The 25094-nt window shown below is 37.2% G+C and overlaps 1 protein-coding gene and 1 non-coding gene across 2 annotated transcripts in view; one reads left to right on the top strand and one right to left on the bottom strand.

Annotated features, from left to right (window-relative positions):
- Window positions 1-25094, top strand: part of FAM83B (family with sequence similarity 83 member B) — an 89820-nt gene that overhangs the window by 50232 nt on the left and 14494 nt on the right. The gene's annotated exons all lie outside the window — the stretch shown is intronic.
- On the bottom strand, window positions 22366-22479 carry LOC128777915 (small nucleolar RNA SNORA51). The gene has a single exon (XR_008423219.1). It is a non-coding gene; the product is annotated as a small nucleolar RNA SNORA51 (small nucleolar RNA).

Genomic DNA, 25094 nt, shown 5'->3' with positions numbered 1-25094 from the left:
AAAGAAGTGAGAGATACCAAAACTGAAGGGCATGATAGACTACCCATTCTACTGAGTAGGAATGGCTGGGAAATGTGGGTGCAAGACCATAAGAACTCTGTCTACATGTGTAATTGCTAAGTAATGTCACGTACTGGTATACTCAACATTCAAAACAACATTAATTGTGTATGCAGACATTAAAGGGCAGTCATAGGTCAGAATATAAATTTTTTCAATAGAAGATTGTTCTGTGACACTAGTCAATTTTGCCAAGTTGCTGGCAACAAAAGCTATCATTGACACGTGTAGAAAAAACCAGGAATCTGTCTATATATCTAGCCAAACCAGGATTCTTGAATGGTCTGAAAACAAAAAGCCTGAAGGCTAAAGATGATAAATGTCTCAGAATATGATCTATATTGCTCCTGCTTTTATTTTGAGTCTATTATCCTTGAAATCTGTTGCCCTCCTCTCAGTACATTTACCCCATTTCCTAGATTGGAAACACCAACTGGGACTAGGGGATTTGGTAAACACCTAGCTGAATATAGCATGTCAATAAGCAAAATGTATCAGGTTTACAGGGTTGCTCACCTTTATGAGAAATTTTGTATTCTTCTCCTCTTGAAGCAAATGTGGTAAAAGCCTGTTATGATAAGGCAAAGAGGTGATGATCTTATTTCCTGAAACCATTATGTTAAAGAATTTCCTGTCCTATGAAGGAATATGTAACACATCACATACCCACTGAAAGAAGCTTTTAAAAATATTTTGGTGACACAGCATTGCCATGATAAAGGTAGTTAATAAAATAACATGTAGGTTCTTATTAAAAATATAGCATTGCTTCCTTTATCGGTTCCTTCAGATTGAAACAGAGAAAAGGCAACATTTGCTGGCTGAAGTCATGCTGTTGAGGTAGTACCAAGTTCTACCTTGGAATGACTTTGAAGGGAAGTCAGTATTTTACATTCACATCATTTTTATTAACCAGTTTTATAAAGAAATAATTTGAGGTAATTAAGCACTTTGACAGGTCGATGTTGTTTAGTGACAGGTGTGCCATTTGTATGGCAAGTCGCTAATATGACAGACTGCATTTTCTTTCAGGAGTCCCTCTCCTGCTTCCTTTCCAAATCTGTAGAGGTCAGCTGTCTTCCCATCCTTGGGTCTTTCTTATTTAGGGAGGATAAGACTGACTTTATTTGCATTCAGAATATGTGAATGTTGCCACCATTTGCTTGAACCACTTTCAGGATAGTGGCTTATTTCATCTAATTTCATGGCAAAGGGATTGCCTTTTTGGGTCAAACATTGTTTCCCGTATCTCTCTGTTTTGTTTCTGACACTGAAATCAAACTGCATGTTTTGAGATAGCAGAGTAATTGTGTTTCATGATGTTGACTCCAAAATTGGAAGACAGTGTCCCCAAATGCCCCTAGGTATCTATTTCAGAGGCATATGCGAATCTAAAAATCCTGAATTCACTTTCAGTAATTTTGGACCATATTTCCATTGTTTTTGACTGTGCTGACTTCCAGAAGTAGAAATTTTATAAGTCTAATCCCCATATGGAATTTCATATTATCTAAGGACACATTAGTAGTAATTGTCCAGGTCTCTCATGAGATTCTTTATAACCATGTTGTGATAATATCTTTCTGAGAATTCTAACCAGTTTGTCTTGGTTATTGGAGAGACTATACATGCCCTTCTTAATTATAGTTCTCTTGTTTTTGACAATTTCTAATACTTTCAGGTTTGTCCTAAGATAAAAGGACTGCAGAATTCCAGGCAGAACTCCCTTACTTTGTGTAAGAGTGAGATTGTTCTCTTCATTTTATTTCTACTACTCCACTAGTGATGTCCAAAATCTTTTATACATGTCACCCATGGTTCACTCAGGCAGAAATAAGTCTCATAAGACAGATTTTTTCTAGGGCCCCTGGGTGCCTGAGTCAGTTGAGCATCTGACTCTTAATTTCGCTCAGGTCAGGATCTCACAGTCCATGGGATCTGGTCGAGCCCTGCATCAGGCTCTGTGCCTGCTTGGGATTTTCGCTTGCACTCTTTCTGTCTCTCTCTCTCTCTCTCTCTCTCTCTCTCTCTCTGCCCCTCCCCTGCTCATGCATGAGTGCCCCTCTCTCTCAAAATAAATAAAGATAAACTTAAAAAAATTAAAAAAAACAATTTTCAAGAGTGTTTTTTCAAACATTCAAGTACATAAATCTCTCCATCGGAGTTATGTGTCCCCTTAGGCTAAGCCCAGAGAGTTGGTCAGGTGTGATAAAAGGGTATAGTTTGTTCACCTACTAACTGTAAAGAATATTGTCAGATTGTCATCTAGGAAAATTGTTCCAGTTTGTACTCCTGCTGAGATTTCATTTGAGTACCAAACTTTTTTTCTCATTACCTGCCAACATTGAGTGTTGTCAATCATTTCAGTTTTTTGACATGATGATAGGTAAAACACGACAACTGGTTTAATTTGCACTCCTGTCTGTTGTTGAGGTCTTGTACATCTTCTCCTATGTTTATTGGCCATGTATATTGGCTTTAATTATTAGAAGTATTAGTCTTTGTTTTCTTATTTCCTAGCTCTATTAATGTAATACATCATTCTTTTTCAAGTGTTCTATAATCGTCTTTATCAAAAAGCACCTCGAATGGGTTTTTTACTCGTTCTTCTTTCCTGTATTTTTTCTCCATCCCTTTCTACTATTTTTATATTGTTAGTATCACACTGTTTAATTTTAACGAAATATTATATATCACAGTTACTCAGATTTCTGTGAATTTTTCTATATATTCAAGTCTTATTTTCTAGGCAAATATTAGAATCGTGATCCACATGTTTATAGATCATATACATATAGAGTAGGTTCTAACAGCACTACCCACTTCTTCCTCCCTAAGGAATTAGTGTCAACTCTTATTCACTAGGGGAAGACTTCTTTGTTATCCTGAAAATTACCTCATGCACCCTAGATTGTTATTGTCCCACCCCATTTAGCCAAGATATTTGCTTTTTATTTTAAGGCTCCTGTGACTAATCACAAATAGATTAAAGTCTTTGTTTACATATTGTTTGTTCAATGTTCAGTTATTAAGTAATGAGTCAATTTTTTTTTTTTAAGTTCAATTATTTTGAGAGAGAGGGACTGAGCACAAGCAGGGGAGGGGGAGGGAGAGAGGGAGAGACACTCTCAAGCAGGCTCTGCTCTGTCAGCGCAGAACCTGACATAACACTCTGTCTCACACACAGGGAGATCATGACCCTAGTGCAATTCAAGAGTCAGATGCTTAACTGACTGAGCCACCCAGGTGCCCCAAATGAGTCAATGTTTTTAAAAATTATAATTGAAAGACTCTTTTTCTTATAAAAGGCTCTAAAAAGTAGTTGTTGTTCTCAGATATTTAATCATGTTAAGGAGTAATGATCAGTAAATATGTTGATAGGAAGGCACATAACAACAACTTCACCGGAACAAACAAAATTTGTTCAAAAGCGGTGAGTAGCATTATCTTCCAAAAGTCCTAAGGCACCCTGTCAAGTGAATTTACAGATATTACCTTTCTATCTAGAAGTAGTATTGCCCCAAAATTAAGTATTGTTGTTATCTAGATTATTGCCTCCCCACTCTTAAGTAATTTAAGATAAACAGTCATCCACAGAACCCTGCCCACCTTCCTGCACCAATAATACCTCTCACAGTGTCTGACAGAGAATGAAAGCTCAGTACACAGTGTTTTCTTTTTTCTTTTAGAGAGCAAGAGAGAAAGAGAGAGAGTGTGTGTGTGAATGGGAGAGGGGGCAGAGGGAGGGAGAGAGAAAAAGGGAAGCAGGTGGAGAGAGAGAGAGAGAGAGAGAGAGAGAGAGAGAGAGAGAGAGAGAGAGAATCCCAACCAGACTCCATACCTAGTACAGAGCCTGACGTGGGGCTAGATTGTAGGACCCTGGGATCATGACCCCAGCCAAAATCAAGACCCAGATGCTCAACCGACTGGCTACCCAGACACCCCCACGAGTTTTTTTAAATAAAAAATAAACAGATGGACATAACCCCACCTCTGCCCATTTCAGTTGTATTAGTGTTTGTTTCATGGATGGGCTTAAGAGATTCTGACTGCTAAGACATTAAGAGATTCAGAGACTGAACCTATAGACGACATTTGCACTAGAGCTGTGAAGCCATGAATACTAAGACTCCAAGTCTAGCTTGGGCTACATGAACCTGACACAAGCCAGAGTTGCCAAGTGGCAGTGGGAGGCAAAAACTAACTTTGTGGAGAAGCCAATGGGGTCAAGAGAAGCAAAGAAAAAAATATATCCCGAGGGACAGAGAAAAAGGGGAAAAGAGAAAATGAGAGAGGAGGAAGAGACAAGAGGAGAAGGGAGGGGACAGGAGGGAAGACTGACTCCTGTAAGGAAAAAGAAGGATGTTCTGGCAAGGCCTGGGGACGGTCCCCAGAGGTAGGAGCCAATGTGGAAGGCAGGGATAGAGTAGGTGGAAATCAGGAGGAGCTGCACCTGCCCATGTCTTGCTGCTTCCTCATTGTGAAGTCTCTTCTGTTTCCCCTGAGGGTAAGAGGGAGGGGGTAGGAAAGGACTCAGGGTAAGCAAAGATCGAAGGCTTTGGAGCAGTTTGAGGTCACTGTGGGCTTCAGCTATGCCTCTCAGAGCTGCTCTCATCATGACCACGTGCCAGGGATCAATCTACTCCTCAGGAAACAGGTCCCCCCGTTGTTCCAATATGAAGCCATCCATGTATGTGTGATTGTGCTGACAGAAATCAAGGAAGAATCTGAATCTTGCTTCAACTAACCATCCTCTTCCATCACTACAGAGAATCTAAATTCCACTTAAGTGGAACTTTAAAAGGACCACAACTTACAGAATGTCTAGTTAAGTTTAGAAATAAACTAGGTCATTTATACTATTAACAGATAAAAGCACCAGAGCCTGTGACAATGATCCTATATAGGTAATACATGGGCCTAACTGAGCTGCCACTTTATCTGTTTTCTCTGATTATATCATCTAAATTTAAAGTTAAAAAATCCGTGTTTCCTACACTTAGAACTCAATCTAACTCTGTACTATAGACTGTATGGTCGAAACCAGTTATTAACTATTCTCACAGTTGCTATAGATTTTCTTTAATGGAAATTTGATATAACGTTGTTAAGAATTATCTTTAATTTTTGGTAAACTATTATGACTGAATAACAACGTGGTAAAATATCCATCCACAGGTACAGCAGGGATTATGCAATCTCTTTCATCCTATATATATTCATGAATGCTTTTGGTTAGATGTCCTTTTCTGGTTATATTAAAATTCATTCTGTTTTATGAAGTACCCATTTCCATTATATTTTATTATTGCTACGTATTTAGAGTAAACAATACCATCAAATATTAGCCTCATTACAGTTATATGGAAAAAGCCTACTTTTTAATATGTGCCTTGCATCCATTTTTAGCCTGTGCCTTTTCTTGAATGCTGGTTAAACATAAAAAACACAAATGTTGGAAACATTCCGGCCTCTTTTGTTTTTGTTTCTTTAGTGCTGTATAGTCATTATCTAAAGAAGTCATTATACTTTTAATTAGACTAAAGAAGATAATTCGTATCATTGTTTTATTCAGTAAAATAATATTTACGAATGTGTTATTTTTCTTAGTGTAATTGTATTTACTGATCTCAATTGTTTGGAAATGTTACCATGGAGAACAATCAAACTGCAAAGCATTGTTAAAATGTTGCTAAAATATAGAAGTAAAAAGTTTCATTCACTGTGGCTAACATTTTTGAGTAATGTCAGCCATTCTCATAAAGGAAATGCTGTATCTCTTCAGTTCCTTACTCTCTTTGCTCTCATTTGATCTTTATGTTCAGCTTCTGTACCTAACATCTCATTAGCTTGTAACATAAGGAGCCTACTGATAGCATGAGACCAAGGAAATAGAAGTCTTGGTGATACTTTCATGGGGAATGTGTTTTATAAAGTTGTTTTTTGTTTTGTTTTGTTTTGTTTGGGTTTGTGTGTGTGTGTGTGTGTGTGTGTGTGTGTGTGTGTGTTTAATAGAAGCATGGAGTCTCAGAGTTTGAAAGAATTTCAGAGGTCAGAATTGACCTAATTTATTCCTTTGATCAATGAATGAATTCTTCTATTCTATGGAGGGCTCCAGTTAAACATTGTAGGGTGACCAAATTTCAGAGAATGTATTAAAATTTGAAGGACTCTCACCCGAAACCAAGTTTTAGTATATATATTAACTAGCTAGAATTTAAATAAACACTTGAAATAAAAATTTTAAAGGAATCTCAATTTCTAAAGCTAACATTTCTGTATAATGACTTGGAAAGAGACCAAATATCATAAATATTATGATAATATATTTTATTTGAGTCACCATATGATTTTTTAGGCTTATTTATTTATTTACTTTGAGAGAGACAGAGATAGCATGAGTGGGGGAGGGACAGAGAGAGTGAGACACACACACACACACACACACACACACACACACACACACACAATCCCAAGCAGGTTCCACACTACTGGTGCAGAGCCCACCTTGGGGGCCCAAACTCATGAAACCACAAGATCTCGACCCGAGCCAATGTCAAGAATTGGGCACTTAACTGACTGAGCTGCTCAGGCTCCCCAGAGTCACGTGTTTGTTTGTTTGTCAAAAGAATGGCATTAAACAGATGTGATACTGAACCTATTATGAAAGAATATCCACTACAGGGCTTAAAAAAAATTACCATTACTTATTTAAGGTTCTCCTTTACCAAAATTTAGAGGAAGAAAAAAATAAGTGGACTTGACACTTGCTACCTCGTTTGTTGACCAAATAGAGATCTTTGCCTTCTTGGGATTTCATGGAAAAAAAAAAAAAATGCCTAGCAAATGCTGGCAAAGATGTTGGGAAAAGATATTCTACTAATAGAAGTTGTAGTCAGTGATTTCATTCACTTTCATATTCCTTATTCCCTCGTTCCGTTTTTCCCCCTCCATTTCTTTATTAGAAATGAAGCAGTTTCTTTCATGTGCCATTCTATTTATACTTTTGCAGTACTGACTCTTTAAATAGGTGAGGTTCTTCCATTTTTAGAAATATTTATAACTTATGGTCCTACCACCAAAGAGAAGAGGTCCTTTAAGCATTCCGAAACCTGTCTTATTAAAATATCCTGTGAATTTTAGCATGGACCAGCAGATCATTCATTCTGATTCCTTGACTTTTTTTTTTTATTTTTTTTTTTTACATTTATTTATTTTTGAGAAACAGAGTGAGACAAAGCGTGAGCGGGGGAGGGGCAAAGAGAGAAGGAGACACAGAATCTGAAGCAGGCTCCAGGCTCTGAGCAAGCAGTCAGCACAGAGCCTGATGCGGGGCTTGAACCCACGAACCGTGATATCATGACCTGAGCCGAAGTCAGACACTCAACTGACTGAGCCACCCAGGCACCCCCTGATTCCTTGACTTTTAATTTTTAAATTAATGAGATAGATTTTTCAAATAACCACTTTTCAGGCTATACTTTTTAAGAAAAAAAAATCTAGCCATAATTTTCATATCTCATGTAACTTAGGCATATATGGGAAATCATTCATAATGGGTTTATATACATGTGGAATGGAGCCTCTCAGACTAGGCTTCTGCCCCATGGTGGCTTTAGATATGGCTCTACATAAACTGTAGAGATAAAGTAGAATTAAATAATAGTTAATTCTGTGATAATAACATGGAGATTGTCAGAAGTTTTTAAACAAAATTCAGAACATACAGTACAGTTTTATTCCAAGAATGCAACTCTGCATCAAATTATACTTTCCCTCTTATTATCAATGAAGCATTTAATCACACAATTGGGATCAAGTTGGATTCTACCAAAAGAGATGGCCGTGATGTCCTGGAGCCCCCTCAAAGATGCACACTTGCCCCTGATTCAGTCAGGACTGGGGTCATACGGCATAATATTAGAGTGCTGAACTAGAAGAAAATTAGTTCTTGTCATAACTTCATCACTGTGTGATATTAAGTAGATATCTTAGTTTCTGTGGTCTTTACCTTTATGTCATGGGTGTCATTGGTGTGTGATTCTGCTTGTCCAGTCCAACTCATAGGGTTGTTTTGAGAAATATGATTCTTATTAACACCTTCCACAGTGCAAATGTTATTATTCCCAATTTACTAAGACCCACATTTTTTTACATGCTTACCTGTGGCAATTACAATATACTTCAGGACATACTGTATTTGCAAAGCAGGCAGATAACCTTTAGAAAGCTTCTAGCTTTTTCATACAGGTGCACATACATAAAATACTGCCTACAAACCAAAGAGCAGTAAACATAGTAACAACAGCAGTCAACAGGCTCCACCCATATCCTTCCCAGAACTCCCTCAGTTTTAAATGAAAAGCACCATGAGTTGTTTCTGAGACAGTGCTTTATTTGGAAAATCACAAGAATTTTGAGGAGTTCAAAAGAAGAAACGTAAATATTCATTTAAAATATTTGCTTGTTTACTATTTCAAAATAACTATATGCTTTGGAGAAATGGTAGAAATTTAATAAATTTTATTGAGTTCTATTGGTAAATTGATGGGGACACAAAAATTATTGAAGTTTACCTCCCACCCTCTGGTAGCTTATTACTTCCTTGAAAGTAATAAGTAATCGACAGGGCTGAATGAAATAAATGTTATGCTAAAAGTATAAATAGCTTGTAGATGGAATATATGGAATTAGGATGTGGTTAATTTAGGCTCAGGGAATTGGCCAAGGCTTTGTGAAAGGGGCCTGCAAGTAGACTAAAGTTTGAAAGATAGGATTTTCATAGAGAAAAGGGGAGATGGGGATTTTAGACAAGAGAAACTGTACAAGTGTAATATGAAAGATGGGGTGAGAAAATGGTCACAGAGGGGCACCTGGGTGGCTCAGTTGGTTAAGCATCTGACTTCGGCTCAGGTCCTGATCTAGTTTGTAAGTTCAAGCCCCACGTTGGGCTCTGTGCTGACAGCTCAGAGCTTGGAACCTGCTTCGGTTTCTATGTCTCCCTCTCTCTTCACCCCCCCCCCCCCCACTTGTGCCCTGTCTCTCTCTGTCTCTCAAAAATGAATAAACATTAAAAAAAAAAAAAGAGCATGGTCATCAGAGGGGGATGCATGGAATACGCAGTGACGTATGAAACTAAGAAGAAAGTTAGATGGTGAATGCCATTGTAAAGAATTCACATTTGATTCTGTAAGTTATTTTCAAATAGTCTGAAATGCAGAATGGAATTTATGAAACTGGAAGCTTTCTCCTGAATCCCAGACCCCAAAAACCAGTAGCCTATCAGGGTTTGCACCTACTGTGTCATATTGCTGAAACTCGACGGACCTGAAACCAAGCTCGTTCTTTTCCAGCCTCCCATCTGCCTGTGTCTGTCATTGACAATAACAACTACTCAGTCACCCAATCCAGAAATCTGGAAGTTTTCCACAAATATTGTCTCCTCATGTACCCTGCCATCCAGTTGACTGTCATATGTTGTTTTTGTCACCTACTTCCTTAATATCTCTGAAATCTGGCTTCTGTTCTACATCTGTGAGCCTGTTCGCCTCTTGCTCCATGCTTGTCAGATCTGTTTTCCACCTTTCTCTGCCCTTTGGTTTTCAAAGGCTGTTGGAGTAGGCCACATCACCTGGGTCCTTGCTGCCTGCCTTCCTCTTGGGGGTTGGGTGCCCACTGGGAGATGCCAGCAGGAGAGTAAACACAGGACAGAGAAAAGTTCATTTTCTGTTTTGTTTTGTTTTTTGCCTGGCGCACTCCCTGCTTAAGTGCCAGGCTTCCGTCTCCCTTCTTGGTACCCTTAATTATGCCCACATTTCTGTAGTCTTTTTATAAATTTTTCAACATTAAAACTCTGAAGGAAATCTGTTTTTCTGCCAGAACTCTGAAGATACAATCCTCTTTGCTAATTACTTTTCTGGACTTTTGCAGTGAAATTCTAACTGGTCCTTCTGTGTCCAGACTACATTCTTCACACTGCTTTGGAGAACTATCTTTTTTGAACATGTGATGTTATGACAGTTTGTATAATAGGAGAATATTCTATAATGACCAATATACAGCATATGGCATTATGTGAATAACACGATCTCAATTTTGTAAAAAATGTGCATACTCCAGTATGAAAGGGAAATGCCGTTGTCCCTGGAATAATTGCAAAAATATTGCTATTTTTTTTTATTTATTCTGTTTTTGGTTCATTTTGTTTTGTTTTGTAATTTTTACTCTGTGGATAGAATTAGACAAACTGTATTTGTATAATAGACAAATATTGTATAACTTTTTTGATATTATAAAAATGTCGCTAACTGCTGGTGGTATGTTTACTTTCTGATCCAGGTGCTAGAATTGAAAGAGATGCCCCTAAATTTTACTTAGAAGGCTTGAGTTCAATTAAAAAAGGGCAAATCTAACATTAAGTCTAAAAAAACTGTGAGATGATCTTTTAACTGGATATATGAAGTAAAGTTGGGAGTCTTTTCTAGATCCTCATGAATTGTACTTTAACTCAAAACTAAATATGTTACTTAAAATGAAGGGAAAACCAAAGGGAGAGATCTCGAGATTGGGAAGCAAACCATAAGATACTTTTAATGATGGAGAACAAACTGAGGGTTGCAGGAAGGTGGGCGGGGAGATAGGCTAAATGGGTGATGGGTATTAAGGAGGGCAGTTGTTGTGATGAGCACTGGGTGTATGTGATAATTCACTAAATTCTACTTCTGGAAACAATATTACACTATATATTTACTAAATAGAATTTAATTAAAGATTTGAAATTAAATAAATGAATAAATGAATTAATGAATTAATTAAATGATGCATTCTTTCAGATATTTAAATCCCCAAGAGTATTTTGCATAACCCTTTTCTACACTCTTCTCAGAGGACAAAGTACTTTGGGTCCCTTATCAGTTGGCAGTCTTACTGCTGCATTTCATTAGCTTAACAATAAAAGCTTCAGGTTGGATTTCTTATTGAATTGCTCTACATTTTAATGATTTGGATAATTTTTTTCTTCTGCTCTGATTATCTGAATGTTTTAATGCCTATCTGGTGTAAGTTTCTTTTGCCGTTTGATCTATTTCCAACAGTGAAGCCTCTCAAGAAACCTAAATTACAGGCATATTTAAATTAAAAAAAAAAAAATTATTTGCCCAAATTGAAACTCCAGTCTGATTTTTGTTAGAATGGAAGTACAAATTTGATGTATTATTCCAAGAGATATTTTGTATAGTTTCTCTGTTTTTTGTCCTTATCTCATTTTGTTCCTTTTTAATCATTGACTTTCCTTTTTCCTCTATTTACAGCTTGACTGACTGCTTGAGGATGTATTATATGGAACACATTTTATTTTTTAAATGACATTTATATAGGATATCAATCAAAGGTGATATATAAAGGCATGGAACTTTCTTAATTTTACAGATGAAAAACATTTGGGCTTAATGTAATGAAAATGGTTGGAATAAGTGTGATTATTTCTGCTTCTGATGGCAATCTCATTTTGATAAAACCTCAACTTTCAGATGCAAAATAATAAAACAGAAATGGATTTTATGTAGATATCTGACCAGTCTCTTCTAATGAACTACTTTAGGAAAACAAATAGATTATAATTTATAATTTTCTTAGCAGAGAAAGTGAAGATATTCACAATGGGATTTTAATAATGTTGAAAACTTAAAAATAAAATAGCTGCTAATAAAATACAAAATCTGTGTCTTCTTACTAGAGCCCAACTAAAAAACATTTGCTGTTTTGTGTCTCTGTATCATTTGTTTGTATAGAATGACTGTCATTAGGTGTTCAAAATGCTTAAGAAACGTGAAGTTTGTGGGAGAGGGATTACACAAGAAATGGTCCAAGTAATGTGGCTGAAGTTTTTCAAATTAGCTTGATGGTCTGCTGAAAATTATTGTCCATATCTGCTAGCTTTTAGAAACCCTGTTACCTATACCATAGGTATGCTATCTTGTAACTTTCAAGCTCAGTGAAAAATATTACACAACTCACAGAAGTCAGTATTGTGAAAATTACCCAATAGAGAAAAGAGGAGTAGTCGAATTAAATTATCAGGGGATGAAATATAATTTGACTGTAGGGTAGAGACACTGGAATGATGAATTGTATTAAATACAAAAGCCATCACAATTATTTCATGCCTTTAATGGAACTCCTTGATATTTAAGTTCTTATTCAAATAGAAATTACTAGAATAAATAGGATTTGTGGTATTTTTGCCATGAAGTAGGTTTGATTTTTTGTGTCCTGTTAATTAGTTGTTTGTAGTTGACATTAAAGGGAAATAGTTATTGCCCAAATTAAGAATGTAGCCTTTTAAAGCAGGAATAGAAAGTTTTGTGGTAGTTGTTTTAATTATTCAGGAATAATTTGGTTAAGGCCAATATTATTAATTAAGAGAACAATGAATTGAGAAATGTGAAACACTCTACTCATCTTCTTGTTAAATTAGGAACTATGAAGTTCTGCTCAAATACAATAAAAATGTCTATTCTTCAAGCTGTGTTATCACCAACATTTTTTCTTAATAATAGAACTATTTAATGATCCTTTGTCATGTGCGTATGATGCTTACCATCCTTTATCATGGGCCACTGACCAACAACTTGATATACATCATCTTAATTTCCCCAACAATCCCTACAGGATAGGAGTTATTTATTTGATTTGATAGATGAGAAATTTGAGGCTTACATTAACTTTTCTCTCTGGAGTTTACCCCACTAGAAAGTGGCTGATTCCAGATTCAAATAGATATGTAGGGACAGACATTTGTAGAAGAAAAGGAAAACTCTAAAAGTGACTTAGGAAGAATGAGTACAAAAGTAAATGGAAAATTTAGCATGGATGACATGAGCTAAGAAGATAAACATAGAAAACAAAAAAGAGAGAGAGAGAAAGAGGTGATAAGATGGACCCAGTCAAAGTCTAGATAGTTTCATGATTGCTTATCTTGTTAGGGCAGTTTTCAAACATACATGAAAGAGAAAACAATATAATGTAACTTCTTGTGCCCACCACTCTGTTTCAGTAATTACCAACTTGCTGTCAATTTTGCCTCTTCCATATTTGCCACTGCTGCTGAATTAAGTTAAAAATAAATTCACATACAATGTCTATAATTGTTTAGTTTCATTCTCTAAAACATAAGGGCTTTTTAAAAAACTACATTATCAAACCTAAAAAAATCATTAATTTTATTAAATTTCCATTGCGTATTGGGACGCCTGGGTGGCTCAGTTGGTTAAGCATCTGACTTCAGCTCATGTCATGATCTCACGGTCTGTGGGTTTGAGCCCCACATCAGGCTCTATGCTGATTGTGCAGAGCCTGGAACCTGCTTCGGATTCTGTGTCTCCCTCTCTGTCTCTGCCCCTCCCCCACTTTCTCTCCCTCTCTCTCTCTCAAAAACTAAATAGACATTAAAAAGTTTTTTTTAAATATCCAGTCAATATTAAAATTTCCCTGTTCATTACATAAATGTCTTTGATAGTTGTTGAAAATTGCTGGGAAATTTCTCAACTTGGTAAAATGTCAATGAGAAGTGTATTTTTTTTTTTTTAATTTTTTTTATCACAGTTGGTCTCTCACTTTACACTGCAGACTCTTTTCATGTCCCTTTAACTTCTTATGGGATTCCTGACACCAGCTCTTTTTCATTACTGTGCAAGCCCATGGTCTAAGCTCTTCCTGGCCACACCTAAAGGAACACTTTATCTGCAACTGAGAAGTATTTGTTGTTTCTTTCAGTTACCACCCGTTTTCTGTTCCCTGTGGTCTTAGCACTTTCATATAACCTAATTCAAAGGCAGACTTTTCCTCCTGTGCTGACCTCATGCCATTCTAACACCACTGAGATCTTACACCATCAGCCAAGTCACCTCTTTCCTATTTTGTTCTTTTGGTGTCCACCCAGCTTTTCAAGTTGCCTAATGCTGAAGTTTCAATGGTTAAAAAAAAAAAAAAAAATTAAAAAAAGAACAAAGCATGGATGAGTGGGTGGGTGGATGGAAGGATAGACGGACAGATTGGTGAATGGATCGATAGGTAGGTAGAAAAGTCAAAGAATACAACTTTTTAGCACATTGTCACACTGTATGGGCTTTGCTTACATACAAAAATGAAACACTACTTTTGAATTTTAAGTTTTCTTATAATGGTGCAATAATTATGCATTTAATTTAGGTCTCTTATCCCTAGTGATCCCTGGCTAGCTGCTCTGTGTTGTGTTTCTGAAGCCCTCAGCCACTGAGTCTTGTGAAAACATCCTTTGCAAATTTACCTCCACCCCTAATTTTTATTCCTGCTTCACCATCCACATTGGGATCCTATACGTTTATGCTGCATTAGGATTGAAACCCCCCTAACTCCTCTACCTGCAGGTGGGTGTTCCAGTTTCTAACTCGTCCCATATATACCAACATATTAATCTTCTCAAGTATTGTTTTGATCACATCATTCTTTGGCTATAAAGCTTTAACTGTTAACCCTTTGTGCCTTATGGAATCTGTGATTGGATGGGCTTTCAAGGACTTCCCCTGCATTCTGGGCCAAATTGGCCGTTCTAGTCTTGCTAGCCTTATGGCTAACTCCTCAGCAGATTTCCGTGTCTCAGCAGAATTGGATCACTAGCTGTTCCCACTCTAGTGCTGCCTTGCCTCTGAGCCTCCCTTATGATTCAGCTCCCATTACCGAAACCCTTCCTCCTCTTGAGGCACAGTTCTTTAAAGTTCCTAACACACCTTGATTTTTACTGTTTCTTCCCTCTTTCTCTTTCTGACTGCAGTGCCCTTCACTCCTTTCTTCATAACAGACACCCCTTTATATTGCAGAAATTCACATACACACCATTTCAAGCACATGGATGATTCTGTTTCAGAACAAAAAAGACCTCTCAGGAGTCTCAGGAAAAAAGTTAACTTTAGTCAACTTAACAAGACCTAAATTCTGGACCTTAGACTTAAGAGCCTCATCCATTTCTTTAAAGTAACATTCTTTTGGGGGGGGGGGGGCTGGGTGGCTCAATTGGTTGAGCATCTGACTCTTGAGTTTTGCTCAGGTCATGATCTCGGGTTCATGGAATCAAGTCCCACACCAGGCTCCACACTGAGCATGGAGCCTGCTTAAGATTCTCTGTCCTTCTGCCCCTCTCCCCTGCTCATGCACTCTCTCCCTATAATAAAATGAAATAAATAAATTTATTTTAACCTAAGTTTTGAATAATGATGTCTGACATCAGATTGCCATTTTAACAATACCAGTTCTAAGGGCTCACTGTCCTAACAGATTTTAGTTATCTAGTTGTCTCATTTTCCCCCGGGGCATTATGCATAGTAAGCCCTCATATACTTGAAGGTCACAAAATTGGAATAAGAGGAACTTGTCACATGACATTTAAAATGCATCTGGCTCAGATGCCAGGGGATTAAACTAACTCTACTTGGCCAATAGTACAGAAAGGTCAAGTTCATGCCTTCGGTCATTCCCCTGTCCTTCTGGACAATACTTAAATGAACGTGGGCAGTATTTATCTCTGCGACTCTGATTCCACAATTTACCAACCAACTGCCATTTTCTTCTGTTGAAGCATCTACTCTTGTTTATGTTACTGTCATTTATCTAGATTCATTTTGCTGTAGTCATAGTGTTCAGACCTCAGTCTCTCTGCTAACAGATGCTGGAGTGGTGCTTTGATCCACTCTTTAATGACATTTAATTCTTAGAAGGTAGTCTCATTCCCTTATTTAACAAGATCTAAGGAGGCACCTCCCTCATCTAGGTTCCAGGTACCGATGACATACAATTCTTAGTTAGAAGGAATTTTTCCCTTATAGGAGTTTGGTCATAATTTTATTACGGCAGATAACACATTGATCTACAAATGAATCTCTTATAAAATGGTGCCCTTCTTGAGAGCAGACACCATGTAGCTACTTCATCCCCACAAAAATTAATTAAACACCTGATCTGTTTCAGTTATACCTACCTTGGGAGCTAGTTAACAAAGTAAATACACTCAAGTTTTTGGAGTTAGTTACAGAAAGACCTAGCTAACCCAATAATTATAGAATACTTAGAATAATTAAATATATTTTAGTCTAAATAGAGGTTTTAATTAAAATTACAGTTTTTATAAGACTATAAGTTAACTTTTTAAGAATTTTCCACTCCTGGGGCACCTGGGTGGCTCAGTCGGTTCGGCGTTTGACTCTTGGTTTCGGCTCCGGTCATGATCTCATGGCTTCGTGGGTTCGAGCCCTGCATTGGGCTCTGCGCTGACAGGGTGGAACCTGCTTGGGATTCTGTCTTCCTCTCTCTCTGTCTCCCTCTGTCTGTCTGTCTCTCTCTCTCTCTCTGCCCATACCTGACTCATTCTCTCTTTCTTTCTCTCTGTCAAGAGTAAACATTAAAAAAAATAAATAAATAAACATTTAAAAAAAAATCCTTTTGACAGATGGAGTTGGGTTTTGCACCAAGTCGGGGGGATTATAACTTGCTGGTTGAATGGAACCAGGTTTGGGGCTGTCTCCCCCTTGTCTCAGCTCCCAGTGTCATTACTGGGGGGAGCTTCTGCTTAGGCTTTGTCAAGCGGACTGTTATTGTGGTCATATAGGCTTGGAAGCCCTGGGCTCTTTTTTCCCCACCATCACCAACTCTCCAACACCTCAGCTGTGGGAGCTCATGCGAGGAGACCCTTGCCAGGCCAGATTTCAGGAAGAATCATTTTAGGGACAGTACTAGGAAAATGAGAACATGTAAGAGGACTTAACTGAAATCAGAGAAAGGAGTATGGCTCTTCTTTGTACTTGCTTTCAGGCTGGTTAGGCCTGCTTCTAATTCTTTTTTTTCTTTCTGATTTCTTGAGGTATTAGGGTAAAAGCTATTTTAAAAAGCAAAGATGCCTATGGGGCGCCTGGGTGGCTCAGTCAGTTAAACATCCAACTTTGGCTCAGGTCATGATCTCACGGTTTGTGGGTTCGAGCCCCACATCGGGCATTGTGCTGACAGCTCAGAGCCTGGAGCCTGCTTTGGATTCTGTGTCCCCTCTCTCTGCCCCTCCCCCACTCATGCTCTGTCTCTCTCTGTCTCAAAAATAAATAAACGTTTAAAAAAAAAAACAAAAAGATGCCTACTTGCACAGAGCTGATAGAAGGCTTTGCTAAAATTATTCATTTCTGTAGCTGTCTCAGTGCATCCTGACTACATAAAAATACCCCAGACCGGGTAGGTTAAGTAGCAGATGTGTATTTCTCACAGTTCTGGAGTCCAAGATTGAAATGCTGGCCAATTCAGTGTCTGCTGGGGTCTCCCTTCTTGGTTTATAGCAACTGTCTTCCCACTGTCCTGACATGGTTGTAGGTACAAGGAGCTCTCTGGGGTCTTTGTGATAAAGTCACCCTACCCATTCACAAGGGCTCTGCCCTCGTGACCCAATTACCTCCCAATGTCTCTATCTCCAAATGCCATCACACAGGAAATTAGGATTTCAACAAACGAATTTTGGGAGAACACAGGCACATTCTTTAACGGTGTAGAAGTATTTTCAATCGTATAATACAACGTAAAAAATGTAGGAAATAATTTTTGCAATGTCTGTTTGGAGTTGTCACACATGTATACTAGTTCTATAAATTTATGTTGCAGCCACAATATGACCCAAACATTCCCCCAGATGTTGAGTAATTGGGAGTAAATCAACAGTTGTTAAAATATAGAATTTTAGAACTTAGTAAAATGCAAGATCTTCTCTGGTGTATTTAATGTATGATAGACATCAGTGAGATTCAGAATCATTTCAGTGACTTCTCTAAGGTAATTTAAGATAGACCAAGCAAATGATATATTAATAACAGTTATTAGTATAGATACTTAAATACCTGCATTCATAATGTAGGCATTCATAATGTAAAGCTGTAACTTACTAAACAATAGTATACTGTGCACCATATATGAAATTTTACACAAAATGAACATTTTTACTTAGGCTACAGAGGATAAGGGCCAAAAGCACTTATTCTTAATATCAGCCTCTCTTTCCTCTGAAATCCACTTAGCTCATTGCTTTTGATATTACAGACTCAAAAAATATATATTCCCTAAGTGATCATTACTCTTGATTTCTATTACTCAATTCAAAGTTTTCTAATTGTGTTGAATTTTATTAAAAATATAGCTATTATAGAACTCCATTAATTTATTTTTTTTTTAATTTGAACTCCTTATTAGCTTTTCTTCTGTTAGAAAAAAATAAATTCTCCTGTATCTATGCAGGCAATTACCAAGGAAGTCTGAACCCTTTCAAATGGCGCTTAGTATTTTGAAGCATAAAAGGCATGATATTCAGTTTTTCAATTTTGAGGATGATAATGACAGTTCTGTGACTACAGAACATTAACTCAAGGTATACTTACATTTCATGAAGTATCTAGGTCATATTAGAACATATTGCTAATAGCTTTCTTTCCTAATGGTTTACAATGAAAAAAATAAGATGGGGCTCAAAATTAACATTTAAAGATTGTGAAACACGTTTCTAGGGAAGTGCAAGTATTGAACATTAACATTGTGATAAACATTCTCTATCAAATCTGTCTAGAATTTTCAGTTCTTTTCATCCTATCGCTAAGTTCTGCCTTACCTTTATTTTTTGGCATTTTAGTGCATTTATAGATATGAGCATTACACTAAGAATAATGACTTCATAATCTCCAGTCAATATCACTCAGTAGAATTTAGATATTTTCAATATGAATATTGCTATCAGACTCATTTTCTCAAGACGGTATTTTGGCCAGATATTTAATTTTTCAGGATTTAAATTGCACTCCATATCAAATCTAAACAGTGTCAGATTTACAAGACCTTTCATAACCTATATAAATCCTAACTAAATTTATTCCATATCCATTAATAATGACCTTTGTGTTTAACTTTAGGCTAATTCAATAAACATTTAAAAAAATATTACTGTCATTTTCATTCTAATCTTTGCCTCTTTGTCTTTGCAATGCTGGTCTTCCAGGTTGGATGGCTAAAAATAATCTTTACCTTTTTTTAATTGATTGATTGAGACTTGGGGAGGGGTAGAGGGACTGGGAGAGAGAATCTTAAGCAGGCTCCACACTCAGCAAAGACCCCAAGGCAGGCCTTGATCTCACGGTGCAACTGTGGGATTACTACCTGAGCTGAAATCGGGTCAGACGCTCAACCGACTAAGCCACCTAGGCGCCCCTTTACTCATATGTAAGGCTTATCCATGAAGCTCTGTTAGTCTGTTTCCTTCTGCCCTGTACCCACCCCTAACAACCATGTACATATGGAGCATTTGTTTTTCTTCCTCTGAATTACTCTTACAGTGTATTACTTAATTGATTATATAATCTCCTGAGTGGCCTTAAATTGTGTCGTGATTATGAACTTATGAGAAATTTAGTGTCAGTGTTTATGTTAAGTTCATTCAGTGTGACCTCCAGTGTCTGGGTCACTTTGAGAGAATTTGCTACTGTGAGAAAGGTGAAGTGCAAACCAACATTCTTGAGTCAGGTTCTCAAGCTACTGAAAGATGTGAAGTTTCACTCATTTTTTTTTTTAACTTTTACTCATTTTTGAGAGACAGAGACAGAGTGCATGTGGGGGAGGGGAAGAGAAAGAGGGAGACACAGAATCTGAAGCAGGCTCCAGGCTCCAAACTGTCAGTACAGACCCGAATGCATGGCTCTAACCCATGAACTGCAATGCGAGATCATGACCTGAGCTGAATGAAGTCAGACGCTTAACCAGCTGAGCCACCCGGGTGCCCCTTCACTCAAATCTTAACAATGACCCAGGATTTCTTTCTAAAAATGTTCTAAGTCTCATGTGGCTGATGAATGCATTTATTTGTTTACTTTTTCAGTAAGAATAAAACAGGAAATAGTGAAGAAGCAAAAGGAGAATTTAAATAGTATATAATATCACAGTGGTTTAATAAATACCATTAATGTGACTGACTGGTTTCTTTATTGACTTAAAAAGTCAATTGATGTACCTTTTGAAAAGCCTTATACTAATCGGGTATATAATATTTCTTTCATTGTATATAGTCATTTCTACAACATGATGTGATTTAGGTAACTAACTGGGAATTTAATACTTTCAGATCAGGTTTGGCATACTTCCTTTGTAATTATTATCCCTTTCCAGGAATATACCCACCATAAAAAAAAAAAAAATGAGCTACATTTTATTTTGCCTTTCTTGGCACAGCTGAAATTTTCTGTAGACTTTTTATAATTTTCCATCTAGTGAGGGTGCAGGAAACCAGAAGTCCTGATAAGCTACCTGACTCAGTTGACATCAGATAAGCTTGTCAAAGATGTGTAATCTAGTTTCTTGGATCCTGATCCAGTGTAATATCTGTCACACAAGAGAGACTATAATTTGTTCTACATTTAGTATGCTAGAATCATCCATTGGCTGACTGACTTCAATTACTTTTTGCAAACAGAAACCTTTATTTATCGTGGTGATGTGTTTTGTTCATTTCCAAAGTCTTAATTAATTTGTTACATGAGACTCTATCAAATAAAAGATAAATTCTTTAGATGTGCTGATTAATTTCATAAACAATACCATGTTGCATAATAGTATTTCCTTATTTAAGAAAAATTGCTCTCTTTAAAAAAAGACTGTTCTATACATACGTTTTTAGAATTTATTATGTAAAATAAGTTTATAATATGGACATTTTATTTTCCTTATGTCAATGTTCTACATCATCATACCACTTGTTATTGCATAATAAATGCATTAATTAATTTGATGTGATTTAAAGGTTTTTCACATATTTAATTTTATAAAGAATATGCACAAGACATGAATGAGGTTGTTATCACTATCTGTTTCCTTCTTCTGGCACCTCCTACCATTCATAAATAAGAAAGGGGGTCATGTGAGGCTACTTAAATGATTGAAATTGTTCTTCCTAGAAAAATATCTGATTGAAGTATGTTTCACAGGTAGTTTGAAGAATATCACCAACTTGTGTTATTTGGGTGTGGTCCAGTATTTCGTTATAACACTGTATTAGAGTAAATAAAAAGTTTACATATTATCCGTGGCTTTCTTCATCTTCTAACATATTCACAATGGTCCATGACATTATTCCGACTCTTGTTGCCATGTGTGTCTTCCATTCCTTCTCATTTCTTGACATGTTTTGTTCCTTGGTCTCCATCACTCTTTTCAATACTGTTCCTGTGTCAACTGTATATTAAGAGATCCTTCTAAAGACCAGTTCCTTGCCTCCCGTGATCTTGTCCTACCTATACGTCAGCCATTGACTTCCAGCCATATCCTTGATAATAGCATAGCCTTAATTGAAGCGCCTTTATAACCTAATTCAGGTATCCCCATCTGACTATCACTTCTATATATATTTCTGCCTTATTCCCTCTGGTACCTACTAGTATCTAATATTCCTTTATTTATTTCTTTTTCTAAACTGTATGCTGTGGAAGCTTCCAAAAATAGAAAGTTGTATATAGAACCCTCATGTACTAGCAGCCACTTTCAACAATTATCAATTCATTGCCAATTTTGTCTCATCTACTGTAATGTGAAGTAAATAAAGGTAACATTTCATGTTTATATTAATAACTATATTTTAGATAATACATGTTTATATTTTTTATTATATTACTATCAACATAAAAAAATTAACAATAATTTTTTAATAGTTAACTGGTCTTTTTTTAATTTAAAAAAAAATTTTACGTTTATTTATTATTCAGAGACGGAGTAAGACACAGCATGAGCATGGGAGGGGCAGAGAGAGGACGAGACACAGAATTTGAAGGAGGCTTCAGGCTCTGAGCTGTCAGCACAGAGCCTGACGCAGGTCTCGAACCCACCAACTGCAAGATCATGACCTGAGCTGAAGTCGGACATCCAACCGACTGAGCCACCCAGGCGCCCCAATAGTTTTTAACCCCAGCCAGACTTCATATTCATTGATCCCACCGCCATTTTACTGCCTGTCACATCCATGACATCCTTTTTCCTCTCTTTGTCTAGTTTATTTATTTTTTTATTTTTATTTTGAGAGAGAACAAGCAGGGACAGAGAGAGAGGGAGAGGGAGAGTCCCATTATAATCTAATCTCCTTATACTCTCATGGCCACAACTACATCCAAGGTTACATCAAACTTTTAGCCTGCTCCATGTTTGTATCCCTGCAGCTGACTAAAGTTGGAGAGTAACTGACAGCTACATTGACTATTCTCATTTTATTTACTTATTCTTCCATGCCCTCCCATTCGTAGTACAGACCAGGCAAAGGACCTGTCTGATGGTTGGATTTACTCCTTTCTGTGCAGTCAGTATAAGAATACAGCCTGGGGTAAGCACCATGAGGTTGACTGTTCTCGTTTTAAATTTATGGTGAGTCCTTATTACTGCCCTGTAATTAAACTGTATTTCTATGGTCTACGCTCTTTCCTACCATCCTATTTAATACCCCTTTCTTGATCTTTTAACATGTCTTCCATAATCTAGGGTGTTCTTAGTTGCAGATCTTGCTTCCCAGTTCACGGGAAAAATTGAAGCATTCACAAGAGATCTTTCATAGCACCATTACCACACCTGCTTTTCCACCAGCATCTGCACCCTCATAGTTGGTTTTCTGTCTTGATGTTATGGATGATCTTTTACTGGTCTTTATTCTCTGTGCTCTGATTACTTTATGTTTACATTAGATTCTTTTATTACCTACTCAGAGACATTGTTCCAGCAATTCTTTCCGTCCCCACCCACCTCCCACCATCTCTTGCATCATGAATTTTCAGTCTTCACTGGAGCATTTCATTAGCATACAGGCATGCTATTATTTCTCTCACCCTAAAACAAAACAAAAAATTACAACTCCTCTTGACCCAGCTTTACCCATGGCTACCTCTTCATTTCTATGCTTCTTATTACAGCCAAATTACTCAAAAAGAGTTGCCCATACCTGCTATTTTCAGTATCTGTCTTCCCATTCCCTCTTAAATCCCTTACAGTGAGGCTTTTGCTCTTACCATTCCACAAAAACTGAAGTGACCGTTGCTGTTTCCTTCCCTTGTCTTAGGACTCAGTCCTTGGTCTCCCTTTCTATTTATCCAGTCTCCCTTGGTGACTTGGATTTAACTGTCATCTCTACACAACTGACATCCCATTGACATGTCTGGCCTAGACTTCTCCAATTAGCATTCCACTTGGCTCCTCATACTTAGCTAAAATTTAGTATAGCTGGATTCTTCCTTCTCTCAGTTGATGACAACTTGGTCCTTTAGGTGGATGAGGCTAAACATTTTAGAGTCTCCCCTTTTCCCCCCTTTCCTCTCCCATTCTATGCTCAATCCATTCAGAAATCCTGTTGCTCAAAGGCCAGCATTAGGCCATTTGATGGTGATGTCACTGACGGTGACTAGGACAAGGACCATCCTTCTCCTAGCTAACATCACCCCTCACTTAAATTGCTCCTTTAGTTCTAACTGGTCTGCCTGTTTCCACCCTAGTTCCTACCCTTAGGATCAACACAGTAGCCAGAAGAATCCTTTCAAACATAAATCAGATATATTACTACCTCCACTTAAAAGCTTCTAATAGCTTACAGTCTTATTCAGGACAGAATGCTGAAGGCTTTATAATACCTTCAAGGCATTGTGATTACTCTCCATTTTTCACTCCATTTCTGCTGTCTACTTGCTGTTTCTTGAATATGCCAGGCAAGCTCCTGATGTTGGGCCTTTGCACTGCTGGTACCCTCTGTCTGGAACACTGTTTCTCAAGATATCCACGTTGATGACTAACTCAATTCCTTTTTATGTCTCTGCTCAAAAGACACTTTCTCAAAGAGACTTACCCAGAAAGGCACAAACCCAACCTTCTCAATTTCCAGGGGTTCATGATCTCCCTTATTCTGTTTTTTTCCCCAATAAACTTACCATATGATAGCATATTACCGAATTTATCTATTATATTTATTGCTCCTGATTTCTTCCCCCACCTAAAATGTAATCTTCACCAAGGGCAGGGATTTTGTGTTCTTCTGTAGTGCGTAGAAGGTGGTCAGTCGAATGATTCCCCTTTTTTTCGGCATTATTTCACTCCCACTGCTTCTCAGAGTCAATAATGGTTCTCTTGCCAATAGTTAACTTGGACTGTCTCCATTTTAGGGGCCTGTTTTTAAAGAAATTTCTCTCTTTGTTCATCTTCTTAATCATACTGCCTTTGTGACTTTTTTTTTTTTTTTTTTTTTTTTTCACTTATTCTGTCTGTTAAGCTTATTTTAGGCAAGTGTATTTAATTTTCTAGTCTTCAAATCCTATACCTTTTCTCAGCTTTGGCCCCTTCCTACCTAGTTTCCATTTCTGTAAGATTTTTTTTTTATGTTTATTTATTTATTTTGAGAGAGAGAGCAAGCAGACAAAGGGCAGAGAGAGAGGGAGAAAGAGAATCCTAAGTAAGCTCCGTGCTGTCAGTGCAAAGCCCAGTGCAGGATTTAATCACATGAACCATGAGATCATGACCTGAGCCAAAATCAAGTGTAGGATGCTCAACTAACTGACTGAACCACCCAGGACCCCTTGTAAGATTTTCTTTCTCTGTCCCAGTACTGCCAAGACATTTATTATTGACAGCTAGTTTCAGAGAGCTTGCTTTTCCCTAGAAATGCTTCCCACAAAAACTTGTAACACTTGTTTCCACCTTCCATCTACCTGTCCCATCCCGCTACCCTACTTGCACCCTTGCAATCTGTAATTTGGATTCACCCTTTGCTCAGCATCTTACTAAACTGCAGATTTCCTTTTATTTAAAGCCAGTATGAAATTATTTTGTGCTACAAATCTGTATGTAGTCACTTGTTTATTTTCAATATATTTTTGTATCTTCTATTTTAGGAAGCTGCATACACATTTGTGTATACATTTATAAGTAATATGTGTTTCATTATTTTCTGTTTTATTGCTGGAAGAAAGCAATTTATAAAC

This window comes from Panthera pardus, unplaced genomic scaffold (assembly GCF_024362965.1).
Source record: "Panthera pardus isolate Hobbes unplaced genomic scaffold, ASM2436296v1 HiC_scaffold_17, whole genome shotgun sequence".
Lineage (NCBI taxonomy): Eukaryota > Metazoa > Chordata > Mammalia > Carnivora > Felidae > Panthera > Panthera pardus.
This window is presented reverse-complemented; position numbering and strand designations above follow the sequence as displayed.